The sequence below is a fragment of the Phalangium opilio genome, unplaced genomic scaffold (genome assembly GCF_054372755.1).
Source record: "Phalangium opilio isolate 3A_F unplaced genomic scaffold, DU_Popi_V2 ptg000031l_1, whole genome shotgun sequence".
NCBI classification, from domain to species: Eukaryota; Metazoa; Arthropoda; class Arachnida; order Opiliones; family Phalangiidae; genus Phalangium; species Phalangium opilio.
The window spans coordinates 10978833-11002830 of record NW_028324158.1 but is presented as its reverse complement, the minus strand read 5'-3'; the positions used below and the strand labels follow the sequence as shown (position 1 = coordinate 11002830).

General features: G+C 36.8%; 2 long non-coding RNA genes across 2 annotated transcripts; both read right to left on the bottom strand.

Annotated features, from left to right (window-relative positions):
* Window positions 1-3038: 3038 nt before the first annotated feature.
* On the bottom strand, window positions 3039-4259 carry LOC149690604 (uncharacterized). The gene is made up of 3 exons (XR_016383890.1): window positions 3975-4259; window positions 3641-3700; window positions 3039-3500 (listed from the first exon to the last, which is right to left on the bottom strand). It is a non-coding gene; the product is annotated as an uncharacterized LOC149690604 (long non-coding RNA).
* Window positions 4260-8416: 4157 nt separating this feature from the next.
* On the bottom strand, window positions 8417-14708 carry LOC149690603 (uncharacterized). The gene is made up of 3 exons (XR_016383765.1): window positions 14305-14708; window positions 13903-14064; window positions 8417-8951 (listed from the first exon to the last, which is right to left on the bottom strand). It is a non-coding gene; the product is annotated as an uncharacterized LOC149690603 (long non-coding RNA).
* Window positions 14709-23998: the final 9290 nt, after the last annotated feature.

Sequence of the window (23998 nt, the reverse complement as noted above, 5' to 3'; positions counted from 1 at the left end):
ACAATAACTTATTAGGTCTTAATTAAGCCTAATTTGAATTTACAATAACTTATTAGGTCTTAATTAAACCTAATTTGATTTTACAATAACTTATTAGGTCTTAATTAAGCCTAATTTGATTTTACAATAACTTATTAGGTCTTAACAATAACATTTAGGTGTTAAAACTAAATTGATTTTACAATAACTTATTAGGTCTTAACAATAATATTTAGGTGTTAAAACTAAATTGATTTTACAATAACTTATTAGGTCTTAACAATAATATTTCGGTGTTAAGACTAAATTGATTTTACAATAACTTATTAGGTCTTAACAATAACGTTTTGGTGTTAAGCCTAATTTGAAAATAAAATTTTAAGTCACGTGGGAATTTTCTCGCCCCTTTAACTTAAGTTCTAGACGTCTAGCTAGATCTCTGCTTGTTTTCGTTACACGTTTCGGTCTTCTTAAAACTTAAGCAAAAGATGTGATAGTTGACATTATCACTGAATCATAATCTTCTTGTTTCTTGTTAAAAGCGTCTGTCCGTCATTACCCATGCCCATCGAATATATCCATCACTATGCTTAATTAAGAGCCGCGTAGAAATCCCCACTGATAGCCAGAAAGCTAGAAAGCTTAGGGTCTCCGTTGCCTTTATCAACGTCCGTGAGAACTTTTCTCACTGACCTTTTTTGCAACCACAGCGACAGGCAGTTACGTAAACACAAACATATTTTCTTTATTTACGAGGGGTCTGTCAGTTAGCAATTTTTGGGTCAAACGTCAATTTTAGCGAAGGACATTATTTTCTGCCAATCAAGAGTTAGTAACTGTAGCCTATGCTTTATTGATAATTTAGTTAAGAAGGAGTAGGTGATAAACTCGAATCATAAAATCGCCATATTGGAAAATGGCGGTCAAAAATGTAATGATGAACCAATCGAACTTAACTTTTTGCGCTGTATTTATTTGTTAAATCTGCTACCATGTTGGGAAATGTGATTAGTATCCCTGACGTCATGATCAATATCTCTGAGCTGTAGATATTTTTGGTTAAATATTGAAATAACGGATTCCAAATTTCCAAAGCTGCCTATTGAGGGGAGAGGTGTGGCAATTATTTTAGTCGTTAAATAATGTCCTATCCCTCTGAACTGTGTGAGGTCCCACTGCATTGGATCCCTTGTTTAGACTTCCAACGTCATAGTTTGTTTATTTGTTCGAAAAAGATTTTCTTTTAGGATGAAATCAGCCTGCTGCTTGCTTGCTTGTTCAACTTCCACACTATAGCCTAGCTTCCGATTCGAGTTCGGTATACGTTTAAAAAGAACTTGGATAGATAGATGTTGATAACGAGGTTTAGCCAAGAATACATACAGTCAGTTGGAAGCATTCAGTAGCCAGCCATTTTCACTCAACGTATCTAGGCATACTTTGTGGGAGGAGCTAGCTTGACTAATCATTGTGTGTCACGAATTTTACCTCGCGAATCTATCTCGCTACGCGTTGTACCTTGCGCTCCCGCACCTAGGACCTCTCGTTGCCATCACCCAATGAAATCACAGTTAGAAATACGCCGTCAGAATTACGAGGCGTGACGTATAGTAAGTTCTCAAGTCCGGTATACCCACAAAACCCGAATTCATTGAAATTAACATGGGTAGAAAATGATTCTTAGTAGCTGTATGTATTCCTAGTTTTAGAATATTGTATTGTATAAGGTTTTTGTGACATATAATTGCTTTCCTATGCTAAGCTAAATCAGATTAAAATCATAATGAAGATGCAAATAATATAGTTTAATTAGGGCTATATTCGTAATGTGACTTCTTACAGAAGTAATAATGTATTATTAAGTATGACTCTTAGGCTTATGACAAATATTGCGAAAGGTATATTTAGTTCTCTGACGTCATGTTTTGACAGTATACCTGTCATGTCAGGGGCATCGTGTGAATTATTGTCATACTAACATTTTTTACATTATTTATGTTTCAATTGTTTGTGTATCTTATTTCGGCAAAACAAATATATTTAATCTTTGCATCAAATTTATTTCAAAATGTTTAAAGGTTTTTTGGTTTTTTTTTTACAAGGTCGTTTTAACTTGGGTCCTTGCACCCTTGTTTTGGGGGTAAATAATGCGATAAAAGAAAAAGAAAAACATCTGATTTAGTTCCGGTTTTTCTGGCATCCATAAAAAGGCATTAATTAATCAGAAGAAAACCGGTTTTTCTATCGGAATCAAGTCACTTCTAAGATTGAAACGAATTATAATTATCAGTTTCAATCTGAGTATGGTTAATCTTCTATAGTTTTTTAGTTGCGAGTAAGGCCCGTTTTGCCGTATGTTTCTTAGAGTGTAGTCACTTACTTTTGTTGGTGAAGATGTTATTGGTCTATGTACCGCCACTTGAAACATGTTCGCACCACTTAAACGATATTTTAGGATCATTCCTCGTGAGAATATTGGCAACGCCCCTATTGGCATAGAATTTGGAACTGAAGTTTTCTAGAGTCTCGAAGGCCAAGATGTTTAATTATAATTGGAGTGGTCCAGAAAAAAAAATTTTAATTAGAAAATTATACCTAAATTTAGCCTATAAGGAATAATTTTAGATGCAGAGCGAAATGACTTTATGGTCAGAGGTCATATGTATTAACCGAGATATGGGACCTAAATTTCACCTTCAAGAAATGTTCTTGAAGCTTAGGGAATGAAGTGATATTGGGGTCAAAGGTCATCTCTGTTTCTCAGCGATAACTTTATGATAATTGGTTTCAATTAAACACAATTTAAAGCTCTATTACATGACAAAGTCCGATTGAAAAAATTACATTTTTAATTTGAAATATTTGAGGTGAAAGGTCACCCCATTTAATGTTAGTCTATTTGACACATTTTTCTCAGACAAGTTTGGGTATTTGATTCTCTCTTTGTATGAAGGAAAAACATTATTTTTCCACCTTATCCACATTGAAAGATCTTATTTTTAGTTAAACCTCTTTTTTTTTTTTTTTTTTTTGACAAATTTGGGAGTAATTAGGGGATATTTGGTCTTAACCGTGTCGTAGTTGGGAAGGTTTTTTTTAGGGGATGATAACATAAAAGGTTTTCTTGTATTAGAAAGTTTATTTTAGTCTTTTCTCATTTGTTTGGATAAAAACCGTATTTTTTAAGTTGGGAAAAAACGGAGGATCGAGAGAGATGCGTTAGGGATGAAGCGGCTGGCTTTGTTGAAATTCTTGTAAAGTTTTCCGACATCCTTTCGCGTGCTGGTGTCTTCGGAAACGAAGAAAGATGGCTCTTGGTGAAATTAATTAAGTAGTCTCTATAACCTGACCAATTGAAAACGGTGGGGTCCTTTAGCATTACACTTCGGATGTGTAAAACCTCCATTTCTATTTTAACTCCAAGACGATGTCGTGAACGGCGGACGCGTTTAAAATTTTTCCAGTTTATTTTCATAGCAATTAAAAATAGAGTCGTCCGACCTTTTTACAGATAGTTTTTACTAGATTTATATAAGAGGGTGGGGGAGGAAGAAATTAAAGGGCAGTTGACACAACCTCTATGCTCGACAGACCCTTTCAAAAGAGTCTGGTGCATTTGACCACAATTATGGTTTTCTTAAGTAGAAACATTGATTGGTACCTGGACAAATCCAAAGACGATAGGGATTCAAACAAAATGACTTTAGTGCAGGACTGATAACTAAATCAAGCAGACGATAACTGCAAAAGGGTCTATTTGATTGCCCTTAAGCCTAAAAAGACTTTTTCGGAGTAAAGAAAAGGGGCCATACAAGGGGGTTGATACATATTGCCATATCCATCTCTGCGCATGCACACTCATGATACAAAGAGATTACAGCGCAGGCGCCAAAAAGCAATGGATGGAAGGCAAAGTTTTACCCCCCCCCCGTGTCTTACCCTTTTAGTTACATCGAAATGGTCTATTAAAGGGTTAAGAAACAAAATTGAAATACTTCATCGTGCCTTTGAGATTCAAAACTTAATTTGAAAGAAAATTTCTCGGTACGATATTGGTTACAGATCTTTCCGTCGTCGTCTTGGTCTCGAGCGACTCGCGTCTCCTCCCGTTATGTTTACAAACGAAAGGAAGTCCTTTCTAATATCAACATTGGGAAGGCCCCTTCTCTAGCTCTCTCTTTCTCTCTCCTAAGTTTCCTTGGGATCGAGCCGCTTCCTACTACATCCCTGGTACGATCTTCTTCTCCTTCTTCTTTAAAGGCATGTCCGTCACCTCTTTCCTTTCTCCCAAACATCTTTCCTTCTTCCTCCTCCTTCCTCTTGATGTTGGTGGCAATTCCATAAATATTGAGGAAAAGTAGCTTTAGGAACGATCTTGGAAACAAGGGAATCTCTTGTCCTTAACGCTTCCCGCCATAAATGAAGCGGTAACGAGTGAGACCAGCTCCATTGAACACTCTCCCGTCATACACCCAGACCCCTCTGCTTAGCCTTCATCGGGATATAGTTAATTTTTAAGAAAGGAAGTTGATTTTTAATTAGATTAGATGTAGCAATTAAGAAAGAAATTAAATTACTTTCTTTATACATTAATTCACGAATTATTCAATTTAAACGTTTAGTTAAATTAGTTAAAATTATTTGGCCAAAGACCCTGACCTTTAACCCTTTTTAAAAGGGGAGTCGCAGTTATTAAGTTAAACTTATATCATTTTAACCCTTACTTATAAATAGTATTACACGCTTATGTGTTTATAAAAGTAATTCTGGGAATTTCATTAGATATACCTATCTAGATATAAACAATTTCTCCCAGAAAATTCTTAGAAGAAAATGATTTCAAAAGTTGTGTAGTATTTCATAAACATCCATCCCTTGTACTAACATCCGTTTCTGTCAACAGCCGCGGTGACAAACTCAAAGAGAGCTATAGAGAAAGAGTTGTCAACGGTTGAATACAGGTGACGCTAAATGATCCCTTAAAACATAACCCATAAAAGGTTTCTTTTTTAATATATTAAAATATACCTAACTGTATTTAACAATTTATGTTCAAGACCCCCCTAACATTTTCACTATCTAAATATTTGAAAAAGTTGGGTAAGGGGCCCCGACCCAAGTGTTGGAAACCCTAAGGGGCCATTTTGGGGGCTGGGGGGCATACCGAACCAGTAGGATATAGGGGGGGGGGTGTCACGTTTTATTTGTGCTTAACCAAATGTGTTTATGTAAGCGCGAAAAATATCAATACAGCTGTTTTGCGAAACCTTTACCTAGTAAAGAAAGTTTCAAAAATTCCTTCGTAGAATTCTTAATTTTTTGAATTTACCGTCTTATGATTAGAAGTGCAGGATTTGAAGTTGAATTTACAATCAGTTAAGGTTAAAAGATTAACATATCAGATGTCTCTTTGTACATTGCAATATAAATAAAAATCTTAGCCTGGACTTCAACATTATGAGCTTCTATCCGCGCATGTCCCAAAGTTTTTGAATTCGTTCTCGCTAAGCCTAATCAATATCTATTGACGTGGGGGTTTGGGTGGTTGCTGGGTTTTATCGAGTATTAAAAAAAATCCCCCTTACGTTTCCAGTTGAAATGTTTTTACAATCGGGGTTGCGCTAAGGGGTGGGACGTAGTTAGTATGCAAAAGAATGAGTTGGCTGCGTGGTGCGACCCTAGTGTTACCCTAGGGCGACCCCGACCTAACGCGACCCATCCCCTTACAAGAGGGCTTTTCAACGTGACGATCCTAACCCCCGGGGAAATTCGTTTAGTTTTCCAATATCCAATCAGATTCCAGGATGGGAAGGGAAAATGTGTAAAGCTAAAGTGTTTTATGTCCAAAAGTTGCGTTTACAGACGTTAATTACCATTACAATTGGAGCAGTTTTGACTTACAACGTTTTTGTATTGGCTTTCCCGCCATTTTTTTCCCGCAATAATTGGATCATTGCACGGATCTTTTTTGGGTTTTTTTAGAGGTTTATCACTTGGAACACATCGCACACATCCCCTTTTCCACTTAAGCTTCGTAAAGCGAAAATAAATAAACTTATTTAAATTAGGATCGACGTGTGCGCAATTGTTTATTTATTATTTGAAACCTCTTCACTTTTTTCGATCAAAACTTATTTCTACCTTCTTCGAAACTTACGTCACCTCAGGTTAGGCTTAGCTGCAAGATCACATAGATGTTAGTTATTGATTTTAATTACTTTTATAATTATTTTCATCTCTAATTTTAATGGCAGAGTTCGGAATTGGTTAAAATAGGCCAAGTTTCAAAGTTAAGATGATTTAGTCATTTGATGTAAATTGTAAGTTTGGCTTTTTAAATACAGATGGCGCCTATTTTTCAAAATTGAAAAGTTGGCTTGTTAGTACATAGGTGACGCTAGTAGCGCGAGGAATTTTTGAATGATTACGTCTAAGTGCAAAAATGTCATACTTATAGATACGTGATATTTGCTGTAAGTTGGTGATAAAAACCAGCGATTAATTAAGGTTTAGTACAAAAATAACGCCTATTTTTATGAAGAAAAAAAACCGGGATTTTGAAACTGCGAATGCTTTCCAAAGTGAATAGAGAACTTTTAAGCTTGAGCTTGACTAATAGAACCTCTAAAAAACTCTTGAACAAATCCTACGCACAGATCTAAATAATGCAATGCCCGTTTCCTCAAAACTGTCACCCAATCTGTTTCACTAGACTCTTTTTCATTATGAAAAATTATTTATGGCTCTCCAAAAAATGACTCATTGATGCTCTAAATGCTCTAGAACTTAACTCCCAAAACCATGTATCTTCCAAGTACCTCCAAGAATACAAGATACGATATTTTAGAATTAAAAAAAATTGTCAAGTTTCGTAAGCGATGGGAATGGATTCGTAGGCGTAAATCAGGTGTCATTTATGATGAACTCTCTCTTGCAATTTATTAAATCGTATCTTTAAAGAGAAGTTGAAATTTAGAATATTGATAATGCCTTTAACCTAAGCCTTTCACGTCATAGGTCCTATGAAATAGAGCCAAAAATACAGGATGTTTCTGATAAGTCTTCCGTTAAATTAAGTGGTGTGTTTTTAAAGAGTTAAAATGAGTGGAAATTGTCTAAGAACATGCATGGGGTCTAAAACATTTAGTTCCCAAACATTGATTGGCCCCTAAAATAAGGACCATTTCCTTGTTTTAGGGCCCAGTCAATGTTTGGAAGCCCCATTTCTTCGTAACTAAACCCTGAAGACCCTTGACACTCTGTGCGTTTCAGTCAGTTTGACCCTTAGAACGTGCAGTTTAAAGGGACTGTAAAGTGACATCGGCGGATGGGTAAAAATTATTTGAAATACGTCCAAGGAGAGGCGTGGTTCAAAGAAGCTTAGTTCGTTTTATTTCAAAAACTAGCACTTCGGGGAATTGGTTCTGCATTCTCGCTAAAAACAAGGATTAGGTGTCCAGTCCCACTCTAGGTGGAGTCTTTGTATCTAGGTGACACGTGGTACCTGTGACGTATTTCAAATAATTTTTACCCGCCCGCCGTATATTTTTGTATCGACAAAGTTATCATTCAATTTTCTTATCGCCCCACCTTACTATAAATATTGATGTTACAAAGAATCAAAGAAGGAATCATGGTTAATTCACTCTCCCTTCAATAGTGAAAGATATAAATATGTTCCTATACATGTGAATCGAGTATAAAATTCCTCCGTAACACTCTGGTATGTAAAGGGAAGGGATATACCCTATCGTATTCAACTTAGTGATCCTCGTAACTCGATCCTCGTTAAATGGATATGTCTGTTCCACGCCAAACTTTCCTTATTTCTTAGACAACTCTGTGACTTCTATTTGAAAAAGAGGCGCTTGGCTATATAAAATTTCTTTCCCTTTGGACATTTTTCCCGCTAGCTAGCTAACACTCTCCCAAGATTTTTCTGTCACTGAGCTATGAGCCCTCATCAATTATATCACTAACTGGGATCCGTTCCGTATGCACTTCTAGATTTTCCTCTCTCTCTCTCTTTCTCTCTTTCTCTCTCTCGCGCTCTCTCTCTCTCGCTCTCTCTGGAGTTTGAAAGGGCGTACGCACTAATAGTTCGGCTATTAAAAGAACACTATATTATCTAAAATTCTATCCTATATAGGTCTATATAGTGTATATAAATTAAACTTATCTTGAAAATGACCGCGATTTATTGGGAATTTATTTTAGATTAAAAATAATTTAAGTTGCGACATTTTTAATATTTTTTTATTTTTTATTTGAAATCAGGGGTGTAAGATTTATTAGGTTGTATGTATACTTACTTGAAAATTGTTGCAAGGCCAACATGAATCTGTTTTCCAGGTTTATTTACTGGAATTTATCTACTTTCCAAGGTTGTAATTGAATATAGTGAGCTCTATTTATTGTTTTAATTTTTTTAAATATCTTAGATTCAAGAATAATTTTTATTTATACAGTACATAGAATTTATAACAATTATTTTGACTTATAATTATCATTAAGTTTGCTTTTTAATAGTAGAAAATTAGATAACGTTTATGCAAATTAGTAAGTGATTCCGTAGAAAATAGTTTACCGGCCAATTTTCTAACTCGAAATTAATTTTTTGGGTATTTAGTTTATTAAGACAATTAATAACTTAATCAAAACCATCCGAAATTATTTTTGTAAAATACAGTTTTTAGTTTAAAATAGAATTTTTGATTAAAGCAAATAAAGTAACGGAAATACAATAGATAATAGTGACAGAAGAACAAATGCAAACATATTTATTCCAGTTGTCAAAAAAATTTAAAAAATAATTAATTTGAAAATCCAAAATAGTGAGATGGTAAGATGGGGGTTTGGGATAAAGTGTCCAGGCCATTCAGTCGTTTTTTGACACATGGAAAATGAAGTGACCTTTCCATCCAAGAGACGTTGGTGGGAAGTCCACGTCCAATTCTTTCTCGTCCATAAACCTAAAACGAAAAAAAAAAGAAACGTCCTAAGAAAAAAAGAAAATCAGAAAGTTTTCTGACGATTGAAATGTGGTCATACACTATAGAAGAGTATCCCCGAAAATATAAGAATAGATTTCTTTCATAGGGAAAAACGTCTTGTCAAATTTACACTTAACCACACACACTCTATGGGAGTTCTTCGTTTCTTCCTCGCTTAATTGGACTTGATTAGCGAGACGAAGCTTTGCAGTTTTGGGTGCCTCTTTTTAGCCATACCAAGAATTTATTTTAACTATACCCAGAGTATTACAGCTAGCGTTTAAGCTTCATATTCAGATTTAACCAAAAGTCTTGTTTAATGAATTGTAATCGTAGCATGGGAGCGTAACAATGGTTGGTTGGGTGGGTCCCTTCCCCCAAATTTTTCCGTGCTTCTATGGACTAATTGAGGGGCGTAGAACCGGAAGTACATTTGGTTCTATTGGGGCATTTAAAATGTTTTAAAGTTATGATTGATTTGATTTGTTTTGCGGATCACCTCTTAAATTTAAGTAAGAAAATGAAATACATTGATTTCTAATTTAACTAAGGGGTCATCATTAGGATGATCCTTGGGGCAAAATGTCACTGTACTTCGGTTCTTTTTCGAACAACACCCTTTAGAACCTATCTTCTGATGTTTTTATCATAGGCGATACTATATTCATGGAGGTATTCAATACATTCGTGGTTATGAATAAAATTTCCCAGCTTGCCTTTAATGGTTCACTATGAAAATCTCGTTGGATTAGCTATAGACCCGAGTGTTTAAGGCCGATATTTTTGGACATTAATAACACTTAGACCTCTTCCGCAACTTGACTGGCCCGCTCATTTATTATAAAGCTCTCTAAGTTAGAAAGAGAGAGAGAGAGGAGAGTATAGCGTTACGCGATACTGACAACTTAAAAACTTATATTATTTAAGATTTAGAGCCGTGTTTAAGTTTTTAAGTAGCTTTAAGAAATATTTAAATGCCTTTTTTCTCTCTCTTTTTATTTTTTTTATAGTTGATTTATGAGGTTTTAAATGTTATAATGGGATTATGAAGATAATACTCGGGGGAATTACTCTATTTAATGTTTAGTATCTCAGGGTATTTTTGGTTTTTGTCCATGAATTCTGAATCGGAAGTTATTTAGTAGCTTGATTGGATTGGGAGTAATCGGTAAATGGGACATTATGGGGTCATAGTTCACTCGCGGGGTCATGGTAATGGAATTTTTAAAGGAATTATGTGTAAAATATTAACGCTCCCTGCAAGTTAATTTTCTTAAGAAGTTAAAAATATTTTACTATACATATATTGAAACGGTTTCAAATTTAATTAGCTTTAATAAATATTACGCTGTAGTTTCAGACGTTTAATTATGTCCCAAATATGCAAATTTGGCCTATTGGGCAAATTAATGTATTTAGAATATATAATTACCCCTAGCTTTGTTCCCATATACTCTATAAATATAATTATATTTAGTTTAAGTAATTTTAAACAGCTTCAAAGAGAAACTAAGATCAAAATGATGTAGTACAACAAACTCGCGACTCTAAATTTCAAAATTGCATCCATTTTAATTATACTTTGATCACGGATATTTAATTTTAATACAAGACCTCAAAACGTATACGCGACTTCAAAGAGGGAGATACAGAGAACTATAGAAGCTTGAGAGTATCGTCATCTGTTTGAAATACATTGCCGGGAAAATTGCTCGAAGCGTGTACCGCCAAGGTTTAGAAATGCGGCTAGGGTTGGTACGGTGGCTTAGCTTTACCGCTCGGTTTACACGCTACCATCCGGTCCACTGAATCGCGAATCTCCTCTCTCTTATACGGACGAATTAATTTCAGAAAACCCTCCGGGTCAACGCGAGCTGCAAAATTCCCAAAACTTTAGTTTCAGTAACGATTTTTTGTTTTTCAAAAAGTCTAAAAGATGAGACAATCTTAGCTTCGGTCTATTATGGTTTTGATTATAATTAGAGCTAAGAAGTTAATTTAATGTTAATTAGTGCTTCAGGGAGAAAATTACCTGGGGTATCCAAACATCTCCGCTGACCAACACGCTTGAGCTATTATACTTCATTTCAAAAGGCATAATTAATTTTTAACTACAATATTAAAGACGATACGGGCAAAGAAGGTTAGTTTAGTTTAGTTACTGGGTTCAAAGGGTTAGACAGGGAAAATACGTCAGAATTGTGGTTCAATTTGACCGTAGAACAACAATGTGATGCAGTGTAAAAGTTGTGCAGGGGCTATGGGAATTAGCATTAGGGTCGGACGCCTGTAGGGGTGTGTAACCCGCAATGCAGTAATGCTCGTCGTGAAAGCTGATCTATGGGAAATTGTAATTTCAATTTTTGCAAAATGCAGAAATTAGGGATGAATTAACGCTGATCTCAGATAATTTTAAGCCACTAAACATTATAGCAGATGAGAAATTGAAGCCCCCCCCCCCATCCAAGTAAAAAGCCAGGATGATCTAGATTCCTGAATTCTGGAGCTATGGTTTATAGATTCTGAGAGAAAGATGGGGAGATGGGATATCTATAGGCTTAGAAAATGATGCGGAGCGGTGGAAAACGAACGGGACGTTTCCGCGTGCTCCCACCAGCTGGCGCTGTCAACCCCTTAATTGGCTTAGCGTAAACAAACAAGGGTTTTCGGTAATTACGGGGCTTAATTGAATTTCTCTGAAAAGTTTACCGAAATAGAAAATTTTCATCACGGGCCTATAGCTTAGTCTCGCTTGGATTCACTCATTTTTTACCTGATAACATCTAAGTTATGTTTTATTTTTTACTCGCTAATGGTTGTTGTAAACATTGCATTTTTAAAGAGATTACAAAAAAAATGTATATAAACATTGATTGGATCAGAATTAAGGATTTGCGGTTAAAAGATACGTTTTAATTCTGTCTCGTCTTGCGCAGTAGGCCTGGAATTTTAGACCCTGCAATTAATCTAATTAATCATCTTAAACTATGGTATTTCTAGATAAGACTTAAGCCGATATATCTTCCAGATTTAAGACTTTTAAAAGACAAGATTCGTCGTATAATCTTGAAAGCTATTTAGAAAGGCGTCGTTTCGTTTCGTTTCATTTTGGCACCGTTTTAACTATTCCTCGCTTGGTCTAGCTGTGTAGTAGGACCGCCGCTTCTCTCTCTCTCATACGTAGTTTCTAGAAATAGGTGTCGGTTACGGTGGCGTAAGGATTAGCTACGTTTGTTGCTCGATTTTCTCCAGCTTGTATAACATAAAGAAGTTCCTTTTTGGCGCGTAAGAAAAAAAATAAAGGCGGGAAACGCTTTGCTTTGTCGGTTCCGCGAGGATAAGAGAAGACTTCCTTCGCCTTTCTTCGTGTTTTCACACCTCGATCCTCGCGCGCGCGTTTCTCACTCCTGTCTCGTGCTACTGTATTTTTCACCCACACAGTTTACTACAGATTTAAGGCGGGATACTTGTTAACTAACACCTAAGACTAACCCCCCTTTTCTATTAAGTAAACATTCAAGTTGAAAAAACAATTGGGAGAAGGGAATAGTTGTGAACAGGCTTTTTGTCGGATTACTACTGTTTGTTTCAGGCTTATTATGCAATGTCGCGTATACTGGTTTGAATTGTTGTGGTTTTATTATGGGTCGTAGTCTTGTACGAATTGAACACTTCAGGTGAGATTAGGTATAGAATTTTGAGGCTTTTATCCTCACTGGTATTCACTTTACATACCTGGCTTACTTCCAACTGTTGTTTTGAACCTAACATATTATTAAAGTGAAAGTATATATCGGAGTATAGCCTAGTTATTTTTTTCTTTCTTTTTAAGTTTACGTTGTAACTTTGAGGGGAAAATCCTTGAAAAAAGGTTTATTTCTTGTAATTTTTATCTAAAAAATCGAGTTTTAAAATATACTAATTCTTCTAAAGTAATTTATCTCAAAGACTGGTGTGCGGGATTTAGAGGATTTGCGGTAAAACCTTTTCTATTTTGCGTCGCGACTTTTGGGGACGGTGCTGCACGCTCACATCTTACTGTCGTTCTACTTGGCAAATTTCCTTTGAAACTTTTAAACACTTTTATTGCCTAGAAAATTAATGTTCGTCTTCTTTTAACCCTGTCCCACGTACGGTGATCTCAAGAAAAATCGCTAAAAAGTTAGTCCGCTCGCGCGACTTTTTTGAAGTCTTTCTAGCACCTGCGTTTGCTTTGCTTTGCCACCTTGAGTTACTGACGTTAGTAGAACTTTTGAAGTGTTTGCTTGCTATACGCTATTTTTAAAAAATAACCTACCTATAAATAGATTGAATTTACGCAATTGCTTGCTTTGCCTAATTGCGTAATTGAAAGATTCAGTCGTAATAAGAGCAAGATCGTTAAAATCGGGCAATAATTAACGAAGCTATTTGGGACTAAAGATTTTTTTAATTATTGTTCAAACATTTTAAACCTTAATAACTTTTTTAATTACTAACCGATTTTGACGCGGTTTATTTTGTTATAAAGCTCAAAACTAGAGCATTATATTTATTACTAATTTCACAAATAATCCTTGTGAGACTACCCCTTAAATATCCCTGAACCTTCTTCAGTAGTAACATATATTTTTGAAGGATGCTTTGCTAATTGAGAACAAAACGATAGTATCAAGAAAACCTTCTTCTGTTTTATACATTTAAACAATTGCAACATTGTAATGCACGCAGTTTTTATATAGTATAACGACCTATTCATTTCCAGGCAATGTTTCTTTAAACGTTGTCTTTGTGAGATAGAGGCTGCTATATAGACGCCGGCCGGCGTAACAAAATTGCATTTTTTTCAAGATTGAGGTGCTGACTACTTTTTTTGACGAGTTTCTACCGGTGTCGTAGGAGAAATCCGAGAGAAAATTAAAAAAAGAAAATGCTTATATTTTTCTCTTACTGTTTCTCTCATGGATCCCGAAAAGACGTTTTTTCTTTCTTTCTTTCCTTATTTCAAACTTGAGAAGAGTAGAGTTTTGGATGATTCTGGCTTGATTCCAAATCGCTTTCCTAATTTATTGCGATCCACCACTCCCCTTGTTCGTCCTGGGATGCGGAGAAACTGAGAGAGAGAAAGAGATGGGGAAAAGAGACTAAAAACTTCATCTTTATTTTAGGGACTTGAATCCCTGCATCTTCCCGGATCAACCCATGAACTCCCGAGATCAAAAGTAAATAGAATTTACAGAAAGTATAGCTCATGCAGAAGACGTGTGATATAAATTGCCCATTGTATCACATTCTGTTATTTGTGTTTACTACTACGAACTTTCTCGTGACGTCACGTCCTCCTATCGCTTACCTTGGTTTTGGCGACCATATTGGTAGTCGTCAGCTAAGGCCGTACAATTTAGACGATACCAATATTGACGTCACGTCCCCGTAGCTCCTCCACTCTCAGTACCACATACGAAAAGTTTCTTTCACCCCATTTTATTAAATCACATTCTATTATTTGTATTTGCTCTTGATATGAAAATGAAAATACCCAAGTTTTCTGTGGCACTTGGTTGGTGGTGGACTTTTAGTTTAAGTTAATATTTCGTGATTTGAATTTTAAATGAAGTACGCTTTTTCATGACACGTGATCACGCCTATCTGACTTTCTAGGGTTATCAACAGCATCAAAATCTTATAGATTACAGACATCTAGTACCAAGGCTTAGAGGTTTTTTTGGTGGAAAATTTTGTTTCATACCCTACATGACGTTGTGGAAATTTTTTGAACTAGATAAGTGTTTTATCTATGAACACTTTAAAGTAAAAAACGTTTTTTAACTTGATCTTATTTATATGATAAAGAACTCGCGGGGTGCTCAATACTCTTCTTACATTCATGCCGAGTTTTTTCTGTTTCTTTTCGAGACTCGTTAGCTTGTCTTTTTGATGAATCTCGAATTTTTAGTAAATTTTTTTTTCTTGTGCAATGTACGTTTCAGAAAAACGTGAAATTATTTTGAAAATATTTTTAATATGCCAGCTTAGTATTTATTGACTTCGCGGTTTATTTTTCATATGTTGTATACTGAAAACACCTTTTAAGTTAAGAAGCTACCCGGCATTACCAGGGTGTTTTAAGGGAGTCTATGTTGAGTACACTAAATAGTATTTGGTCCCACCAATCATAATGTATCTGCGTGATGTTGTTTAGAAACAAATTAATTTTATTACAACTTTAAATATTCAATAAAAAGATGCTTTTTAGGGGATCTACCATAAAGAGACGATCTTTACATGGTTCGCGGACCCAACTTTAAGTAATAGGTATAGGAAGGCATACGGAACAAAGAAAGAAACATTCTTTAAATCAATTGTGGACATTTTCGTTCTATTTAAAACCTCGTGCATCTTCCTTTATGTGATAAATTAAATTCTTTTGGTTGGTAAGACAAAAAAGAAATAGGACAGGGGGTAGCGGAATAGGATTTTTAACTAGACGTTCCAGACGGTATGTTCGCCTTTTGTCATCGCCTCCATTCCTTTCTTCGAGCTTTCTTCTTCTCAACCAGGTGTTCCGGGGGAAACCAAAAGAAACGTTACGCCATGGTTATACCGAACCTTGGCAAGAAATCTATGGTCCCGAACCTCGCGTAAAAACGTCAGTATTTATAGCGCTTAACACCTTTACCGGCTGGATCTTCATGATGCCATTGCCAATCCTGATCGAGTTGAGTGAAAGATTTTACTCCGAGGGTTTCTCTTCATCCCCGAACAACTCAAAGAACCAACCTAAGTTGACATTTGTGTCAAAGCTAGGGAATACCCTCGTTAATCCCTTCCTATATTGCAAAGTTAAATTTCATACCCTATATCAAAGCACTTTAGTATCAGTCTTTGGCTTAATACGCAGTTGAACGCTGGGAAAGGTACATATTAAACCGCTGGCGTACTCCGTGAAAATTGTCTATATGTTATCTCCTCCTTGTCAACGTTAGACTCGTTTTCAACTTGAATTCGCAATAACGTTGAAGTTAGGCTTAGTGTTAATAGAATGAAGTATATTGCAGCTTTCTACGTATTGTCAATTCGTACTGAAATGGCGTATACATCACGCTCCCGCATAAACGACCTGTCAACTTGGAGAGGCTTCGCGTTCCCTGATCTATTGATCGATTTGTATACCAAGTTTCCCGCCTTACCTGTCACTATTACCCACCTTAGAATGAACCTAATTCTTTAAAAATAATACGGACAAGTAACCTCGTTAGGACTTGGCGAGTGACTGGCGTTCTAAACTCCGCCCCCTCTCTCTTCTCTTCACATTTTTTTCTTTTTCAAAAACTAATACCAAAAATCTTCCCGCCAAATTTGCTTGAGGTGGTACACTAGTATACAGGGTGTTGCAGAAAGGGAAGTACAGCGAATTCTGTGATATTTTGCCCTAAGTTATGATTGGACTGTTTTACATCATCTATTGTCTTTTAGTTTCTTAGTTTAATTTAAGGGATCATCAATAAAACACTGCAATCATAACTTGTTTAGTGTTACATTTTCGCCTCAAAGTCGTTACTGTACTTCGGTAATACCATCATTTCTAGAACACCCTGTACGACTCCACTAGGAAAAGAAGGTTGGTTTGGTAAAAAAATTCTAGTTTGAACTCAGTTGCGGGGGTGGTTACCAGCTAGGGCAGAAAGATTAGGCCTAACCTCCTAAGAATGTACCACCACCAGGCTTTGACTTGAGAACCTTAGGGGGAAGAGAGAAAACTTGTTTCGTACTAGTTTCCAACCCTGGCAACGAGGGAAAATTTTTACCCTAAGGGTACAACTTAATTCTAGCGAGAGCCTTACCCCCTCCAAGTTCCAAAAAGGATTATTTTCTCATGATTTTCTCGAGTTAATTCTCCGGAAGGCTTTTTTAAATAAGGTTTTCTTAAAGTGAGGGTGAAACGTATCTTTAAAATGGTATGTTTATGTCGTTTCCCCTGTTGGAAGACTTGGTACGTGTTTTGCTGGCAAAGACTAACCAATACTTTAGCTGTAAGGTATACATTTAAAGGTGTTCTATCTGGTCATAAGTGACCAACGGACGCTAATGTCTAAACGTGGGAAACGTTCTTAACTTTTAAACCATTTTTAAATTAATTTACCATAAATTGCTCCTGGAAATTAGATATTTCTTTACTTTAAACAGTTTGAAATAATTTGGAGGTTTATTTTTCTTTATTTAAAGTATCTAGAATGATTTAAAGTTTAAGGTGGTTGAACCAACGCAAAGTTAACTTTTTGAAAATTTTGCCAAATGCTATGGGTTGCGAAGAGAAATAAGTTTTCCGACTCTTTTGACGTACGTTTCTGGGGATAAACGGGGTTATACTATTTCCGGTTTTGTGAAGGAGGATGATGGTGCATGGTGATGGTGGTGGCACCAACACCTTCTTCCAAAACCCTAACTTCCGTTTCCCCCACGGGATTTATTTCCGTCGTTACAATGTATCCTAGCAATGCCTTACTATGAATAGCGTCGAAGCTTTAAACAGGGATGTTTTCTAACTTCTTTTTACCCACGGTATCGCCCTTTCCCCTAATATTTGTGTATTCCACTTTATTTCACGAACAAAACAAGCAATAGGAGGTTGAAATATAGTCGTTTCTTCGGTTGCCAAACGCCCGCCGTTGCCCGAATAAATGTCTTCTTGAAAATCGAGGCTAACTTTTCGATTGCGAAGAAATTGATAAACCCGAAGTTTTTGTCACACAGTACAAAGTTTCAATGTTATTTGTTTACTAAGTGGTTTGTTTTGAAGAAAGATGAAGCTGGAGTGTAGTAAGTTACCTTTTGCTATAAGAGTTTGAAATCTTCGGCTTCATCTGCTTCTTATTTTTACCGTTTACCACTCCGAGAAAAAGGAGAGCTAGTCGCAGATATAAATACACCGAAGCTCGAGCGAGCTCTCCTCTCCTCTCCTGGATCAGAAAGTCTCTCTTTTCTGTATGTCCGGATCTCATCTTTTAAAACTTTTCTCTAGTTGCTCCTCGTCTAGCTAAAGCCAATTCAATCGCTCATATTCAACCAGCCGTGAATTTAACTTCTCTCTCTCTCCTCTTCCCTCTTTCCTCTTTAAAACCCACTTTCTCTCTCTCTCTCTCTGAAGCTCTTGCGTGCTAAGCCTTAGTTTAAAAATAGTATATTCTTTTGCCTCTCGTTTTAATATCTCTTTGCTATCTCTAGGTGTATAGGGTACTAGTTAGATCTTTAGGAAAACATTTAAAACAAGACGTATAGTTTTACAGCCAGGACTATCTTTCTTTCTCTGTCTTTTGATACATTATCTTGAAGTCTACATTATATGAGATGGAAAATTTGAGATTAAATTCTATAACGTGATGTTAAGTTTAATTACATTCTTGATAAATTCAACTACGAGAAACGAGAGTAACGAGATTCAAATTGTACCATAGTATCTTTCGTATAATATTGTATCAAAGGAATAAAATGGAGCTCGTGCTTGGTTGGTGTATGATGTGATATATAGTAGTTAGGTTATGGCACGCTCTGGTTTCTGGCATCAAGATCTGTCATCGGGGGCGAAACTCCGTCGCGAGCTCGAGTCTTGTTCCGTCCTCTTAGCCAAAATAGCTCGCGAGCAGGCGGAAGAGAAGCGAGGAAATAAGTCTATCCGCTCTCCTTCCTTTCTTACTCTTACCGTATATTTCCTCCCACTAATCACTCCCATTACCGTCGAAATAAAGAAGCAACTTTTTGGACGAGATAGCAGGCAGCCATCAGTCCTTTCTAACCATCTTCCTACCTCCTCTAGCTCCTCTATAGCTCCTTTTCGTTTTGATCTCTCTCCTCTCTCTCCGTCGCTTCTTCCTCTTCAACTCCTCTTCCTATATTTTATTGCTATACCTCTATTCTTCTAACGTAGGCCTATAGGAACTTGAAGAAAGTAGAACCATCCATAAGTTAAATAATCCTCCACTAAGTTTATATTTTCGAACCGAAATAGATGGAAAAATTGCTTGGGGAAGTTACTTCCGGCTGACTATACACGTGCACAACAAACCTTCCTTTCTTCCTTAACCATTGTGTGTTGTAATTTTAATGACCTTGATATACTAGATCATAATATTTCGTCGGTTTTCTTGGCCTCCATGAAGCCATATTCTTCCTCAAACAAACGATAGCCTATATAACTTGGTATAGGATCTAGACACAAATTATAGCTCTATGGGTACAGAGGGAAGATGGGGTCTATTTTTGCTTCATCCTTATTCCTTGTTCCCCTCGTTATCCTATAAGAACTTCATGTGCCAAACCTGTGATGCCGTTTTACCTTGCTACTATCATCTCGAAGGCCCATGCACTTTTTCTAATACCTCGCTTCATCTATTTTAGAATCTTTTAAGTAAAAGGTGTATTTTTAGAGGTGCGTGTACGTATGTATAGTGTTCTAGAATTCCCCCTGTATTTTAGTGGCGAATGAGTAAGCTCGTGCAAATGTTTAATCACTCGTGATGGCACGTTTTTCTTTTTTTAATTTTCGTACGCCTACATTAGTTTCTTAGACTTTGGCTTGGCCCGTGTAAACCGTAGAGGCATGGGTTTGTTCATGATGAATGCGCCTATAGTTTTGGAAAGATAACGTGTAGCAGAAACTAGAATTTTTGAATGTTGGGGGTAAAATAGTCTGGTGTTTGACCATCTTATTTTTGTTAAGACGGAATAAATAGAGGACTTTGGTGGACTGGTAACGTTGAAGCCCTGTCTAAGGTCTTTGGATCCATTAGTTCGTATGTTGCGTCTCAACATTATACAAGCAGACTACCCCCTTTTTTGAAAATTATCTATTTACTCATGACTTCTAAATTTCAAATCCTCGAAGGTTGATATTAAAGATAAATTTTAAGGTAACTCGTGGCATATTAACCTACAAGACTCACGTCTTCAAGCCATAGTTGCGGATATTAAATAAAGCTTGACATGTTTTGATGCTACGTAGCCATATTTCCGGATTTCGTGCAAAGTTTTAGCTCGAAAAGTCTTGAAGACTCCGCCCGAGTGTTGACGTTTTTAAAAAGTATGCGTCAAAAATTTAGGTGTAGCAAAGTTTCTATAATATTTTTGAAAACACTCGAGATGGTTTTAGTGCGGGGAAAGCTGTCCTCCTTGAAAATAAATTTTAAAATCGCACTAACCACGCACGCGTCAACTGTACATCACGTGCCTGAAGAATTTTCTCCCGCGACTTACGAGGGAATAAGTTAAGATCTCTTTTAACTTAAGTGATTAGCTAATTTTTAAGGCAACAGATCCGCTTTCTTTACAAACTGCGAGTCTCGATGATTATGTCGAGTGTTATTAGAGCAAACAAACTTTGCTGCTAAAAGTGATGCAGTTTTAAAATTTTCCCGACGATTCCCGAACTAAACGAAGGTGCATGCATGCAGGGTAGATAGGAAAACCTAACAACAACACGAGGAAATCGGGCCTTAAATTAGGCTTAGCTACGCTTAAGATTTTAAGAATCTCGAGAAGCAGTGTAGCCGCCATGCAGTTGAGTTTTCCCGCGGTAAAATCATAGACATCGGGAAATATAAGTAGATTTCTGCATTAACAAAATTACAGTTAACTCTGTTATATATAGGACTTTCAAAATAATTAACATACCAACGAACCCCGAAATATGGAGTGTCTGAACTCTGAACTCAAAGTTTAGGTAGGCTTATTTATCGTGTAAGATAAAATGAAAATTTGAAAAGCTTCCGATATCTATGATCATGTCCGTCTAGCTCGTGAAGCTCTCGCGCCAAATCTGTTTGGGTTGGACAGAGGCCCTAATCTAACTGCCATTCTAAGACCATCTTTACCTGGTAGTGATAGATTGGACTGGTAAGGGTCTGCCCGGCTTTTGATAGCGCTTCCATTTGACATTGTCGTCCGATATTCCATCCCGCAAGTCGCGCGAGACTTATTAACGTTCTTTTAGTGCTTGTCTCTCAATCTTAACTAGCAAGGCGACTAAAGGACTCTACATACTCGACGTCATGACGTCATCGGTACAGTGGAAAACGGTTCCGTGACATTTATGTTTTCCCAAAGATCTCGTACTCTTTTTTTTTTTCTTCACCCAAGTAGAAACTTTTTCCTCTCTGTCCCATTGCAAAGTTCTAAAAAAGCTCATTTGTCAAGATTGGGCATTTTTACAACGCTTTAATAGTTGGAGGAGCCAAAAAAATGTGACTCATATTTAAAAGACGTCGCCAAACTTATACGTCTAAGTATTCAATGTAACCAACAGTTTCTTTCCTTTGACTACCCACGGGTTAACCATGATGAACACCCTTGCAGTTGGCGTTGGCTTTTGGCTTGAGTTGGGTTTATTATATACCATAAGGGTTTACCAATGGCGTATAGTTATAATTGGAGAAACAAACCACTGGAAAGTAATTTTAAGTCATGGGGAAAATTGTTACGTTTCAATAGAAAAATCGTGGTACGAACGATTAAGGGAGACAAGGATTCCAAGGTCATCCTAAGTAGTGCTACCTAGATGTGAACGTAAATCAGGGTCTGTGTTTTTACTGGTACATCGTGCATGGTCACTAGGGCTTATATAAATGTGGAAATGTCAGGGAAATAAATTATCGACTAAAAATTCAGGGAAAACTCAGGGAAATTCATAATTTCAGGGAAGTTTGCTCTGAAGGGGTTGCTTCAACTAAAAAAAACCCTCCTGCAGTTATTAGGTGACCTTGCACCTGGAAATGTCATGGAAATCGGGTTTCCAATTAAAAGTTGAATGAATCCTGTTTAATTTCTGAAACTATGCCCTAATTTTGCGCAAGAAAACCCAAAACCCCTGGTAAGGGATTCAACCCATTACGTACCAACGCTGTACACATAAGCCTACCATCAAATCCTTCAGTCGCCATGCTGCTCGCGGGGGTCCTTAATAAACCCTAAAAATAAACTATCTTCAATGACACAAATTCTCGTAAAATATTTAGGATTACGTTTTTGAGACCGAAATAATTTTCCGCTCTCGGATCAAGCTAAGCCTAAAATCCTAAGTCACTTATTACGGGGGTATAACAAGTTTAATCTCACTCGCTCAAGAAAGGCGCTAAAATAAAAAGAAAAAAAAAATCTTCTTTAAAAATGAAATAGTCTATCTCGTCTGTCACTGAATCCAAAAATGTGACATGTACGAGGTTAAAAAATTTACACTTTTTTTTTTAAATGGTATACGTTGGCTGGGATGATGGGAAAGACGCTAGCAGCTGTCGTCGTTGTAATCTAACATGTCCTTTTTTCCCTTCCCGACCAATAGCCGCGGCAAGGGGCGACCTTTTTTTAAAGACAAAATAAAAATTTGGTTGGAATTTCTAAGCCAATTTTTCGCAATTATTTTTTAACAATTTTCAAACCGCATTTTAAAAATGCTAAAGGCAATATTACTAATAACTGCTCTAATTGACCCGAGGTTTACTTAAGGGCTAGACTGTAATTACAGGCCTATAGATCTGCGAGTATGCAGGAAGGAAGGAACCCATATAAGAACTTAGAACATGTACCAATTCCTTGCTATAACGTCGCGACCAAAGACAAAAGTATGAAGGGAACCCATATAAGAACTAAGAACATTAACCAATTCCTCGACATAACGCCGACAAAAGTATGAGGTGGTAGAAACATTAAGTTAACTATTGATACGTTCTCGAGTCGTTTATGGGTTGTTGCAGAAATGTGATTTAAAACTCTATTAAGGACGTTCTATACCCAAGGTTTTCATGCTGGCACTATCCAAACCGTAAACATTTAAAGTCGATTAAAATGAAACGCAATACACGCTATATAGAAACGATACCGTAAATATTTTGGGAACCTCTTATTTACGCTTGTCGCCCGAGATTGAAATTTTAAGTCGTATACTCTCAATGTAACGCAATAAAACTCGAAAATAATTCAAGCGTCGCGGTGTTCGAGCGAAACCGCGCCATCAACTTTTGAAACGGTATACCCATCCACCAACGGAGAGAGACGGAGAGAGAGATCTAGCTGTAGAATAGAATTAGCGTCCCTTCATCTCTCCAAGAAGATCAAGAGAAAACCGGAGTTAATCCCAGCTTCTAGTTGCAACGCGGTTCAACCCCAACGGTATTACCAGAAACCCATAACTGAAAGTAAACTAATTCCAGGCGTTTATAGAAATGATCCTATAACCCTATCCATGATGCACTGACTGACTTCTAAATTGGAATTCAAGACTTCACCTCCTTCAGTTCTTCTTGCACTCACCCTTTTTTTGAGGGACTTGCATCGCGCTCAACTGCATTTTGCGACGCGTACTGTCGGATAACTTGACAAGGAGATGAAAAATGAGATGGACCCGTCACTTTGGGGAGAGCCCGCGCGCCAGAGAACGGTAATTTGTCAGCGAGAATTTTTCTCGTCTACTTATACGAGCTCCCCCTCATCTTCTAGTAGGCCATTTTGAGTTCAAAACCCCATCCCGGCATTGGTGATATCGCCAAAAATAGCCAAACAGCTTGGACTCCAATATTAGAAATCCCGCGCTCGTGAGTCGCGCGTTTAGTAGATTCAAAGGTCGGAATAAACGAACGATTTCAAACGAGGACTGCACGCGTCTACCACGAACATATTGCCAAAAGTCTGAACTCTACCTCGCTCGCTAATTATGCAGACCTACAGCCTCCCTGAGGGTTTTTTCAGTGGAAATGTAATGGATCCTATTTTAAGAATTAATAGCAGCGATTTGGATATGATTTCAAGGTATTTCAAGGCGCTGACAGTTAGCAACCGATATCATCACTTTATAGTGAAATTAAACGAGACGTTTGCGACGCTGAAATCACAGAACGTGCATGTGTTAAAATTATAACAAGCCAGAGAAATCTAAATATTTCTAATTGTTTTTCAATTTTTTTAAAGTCAGTTCGGTTAGAGAAGGCGTCAAACCGAGGCCCCATTGAGCCTAAATACCAAAGCTAACCCATCTAAGCCATCCAAATGAAATCTAACCTAAC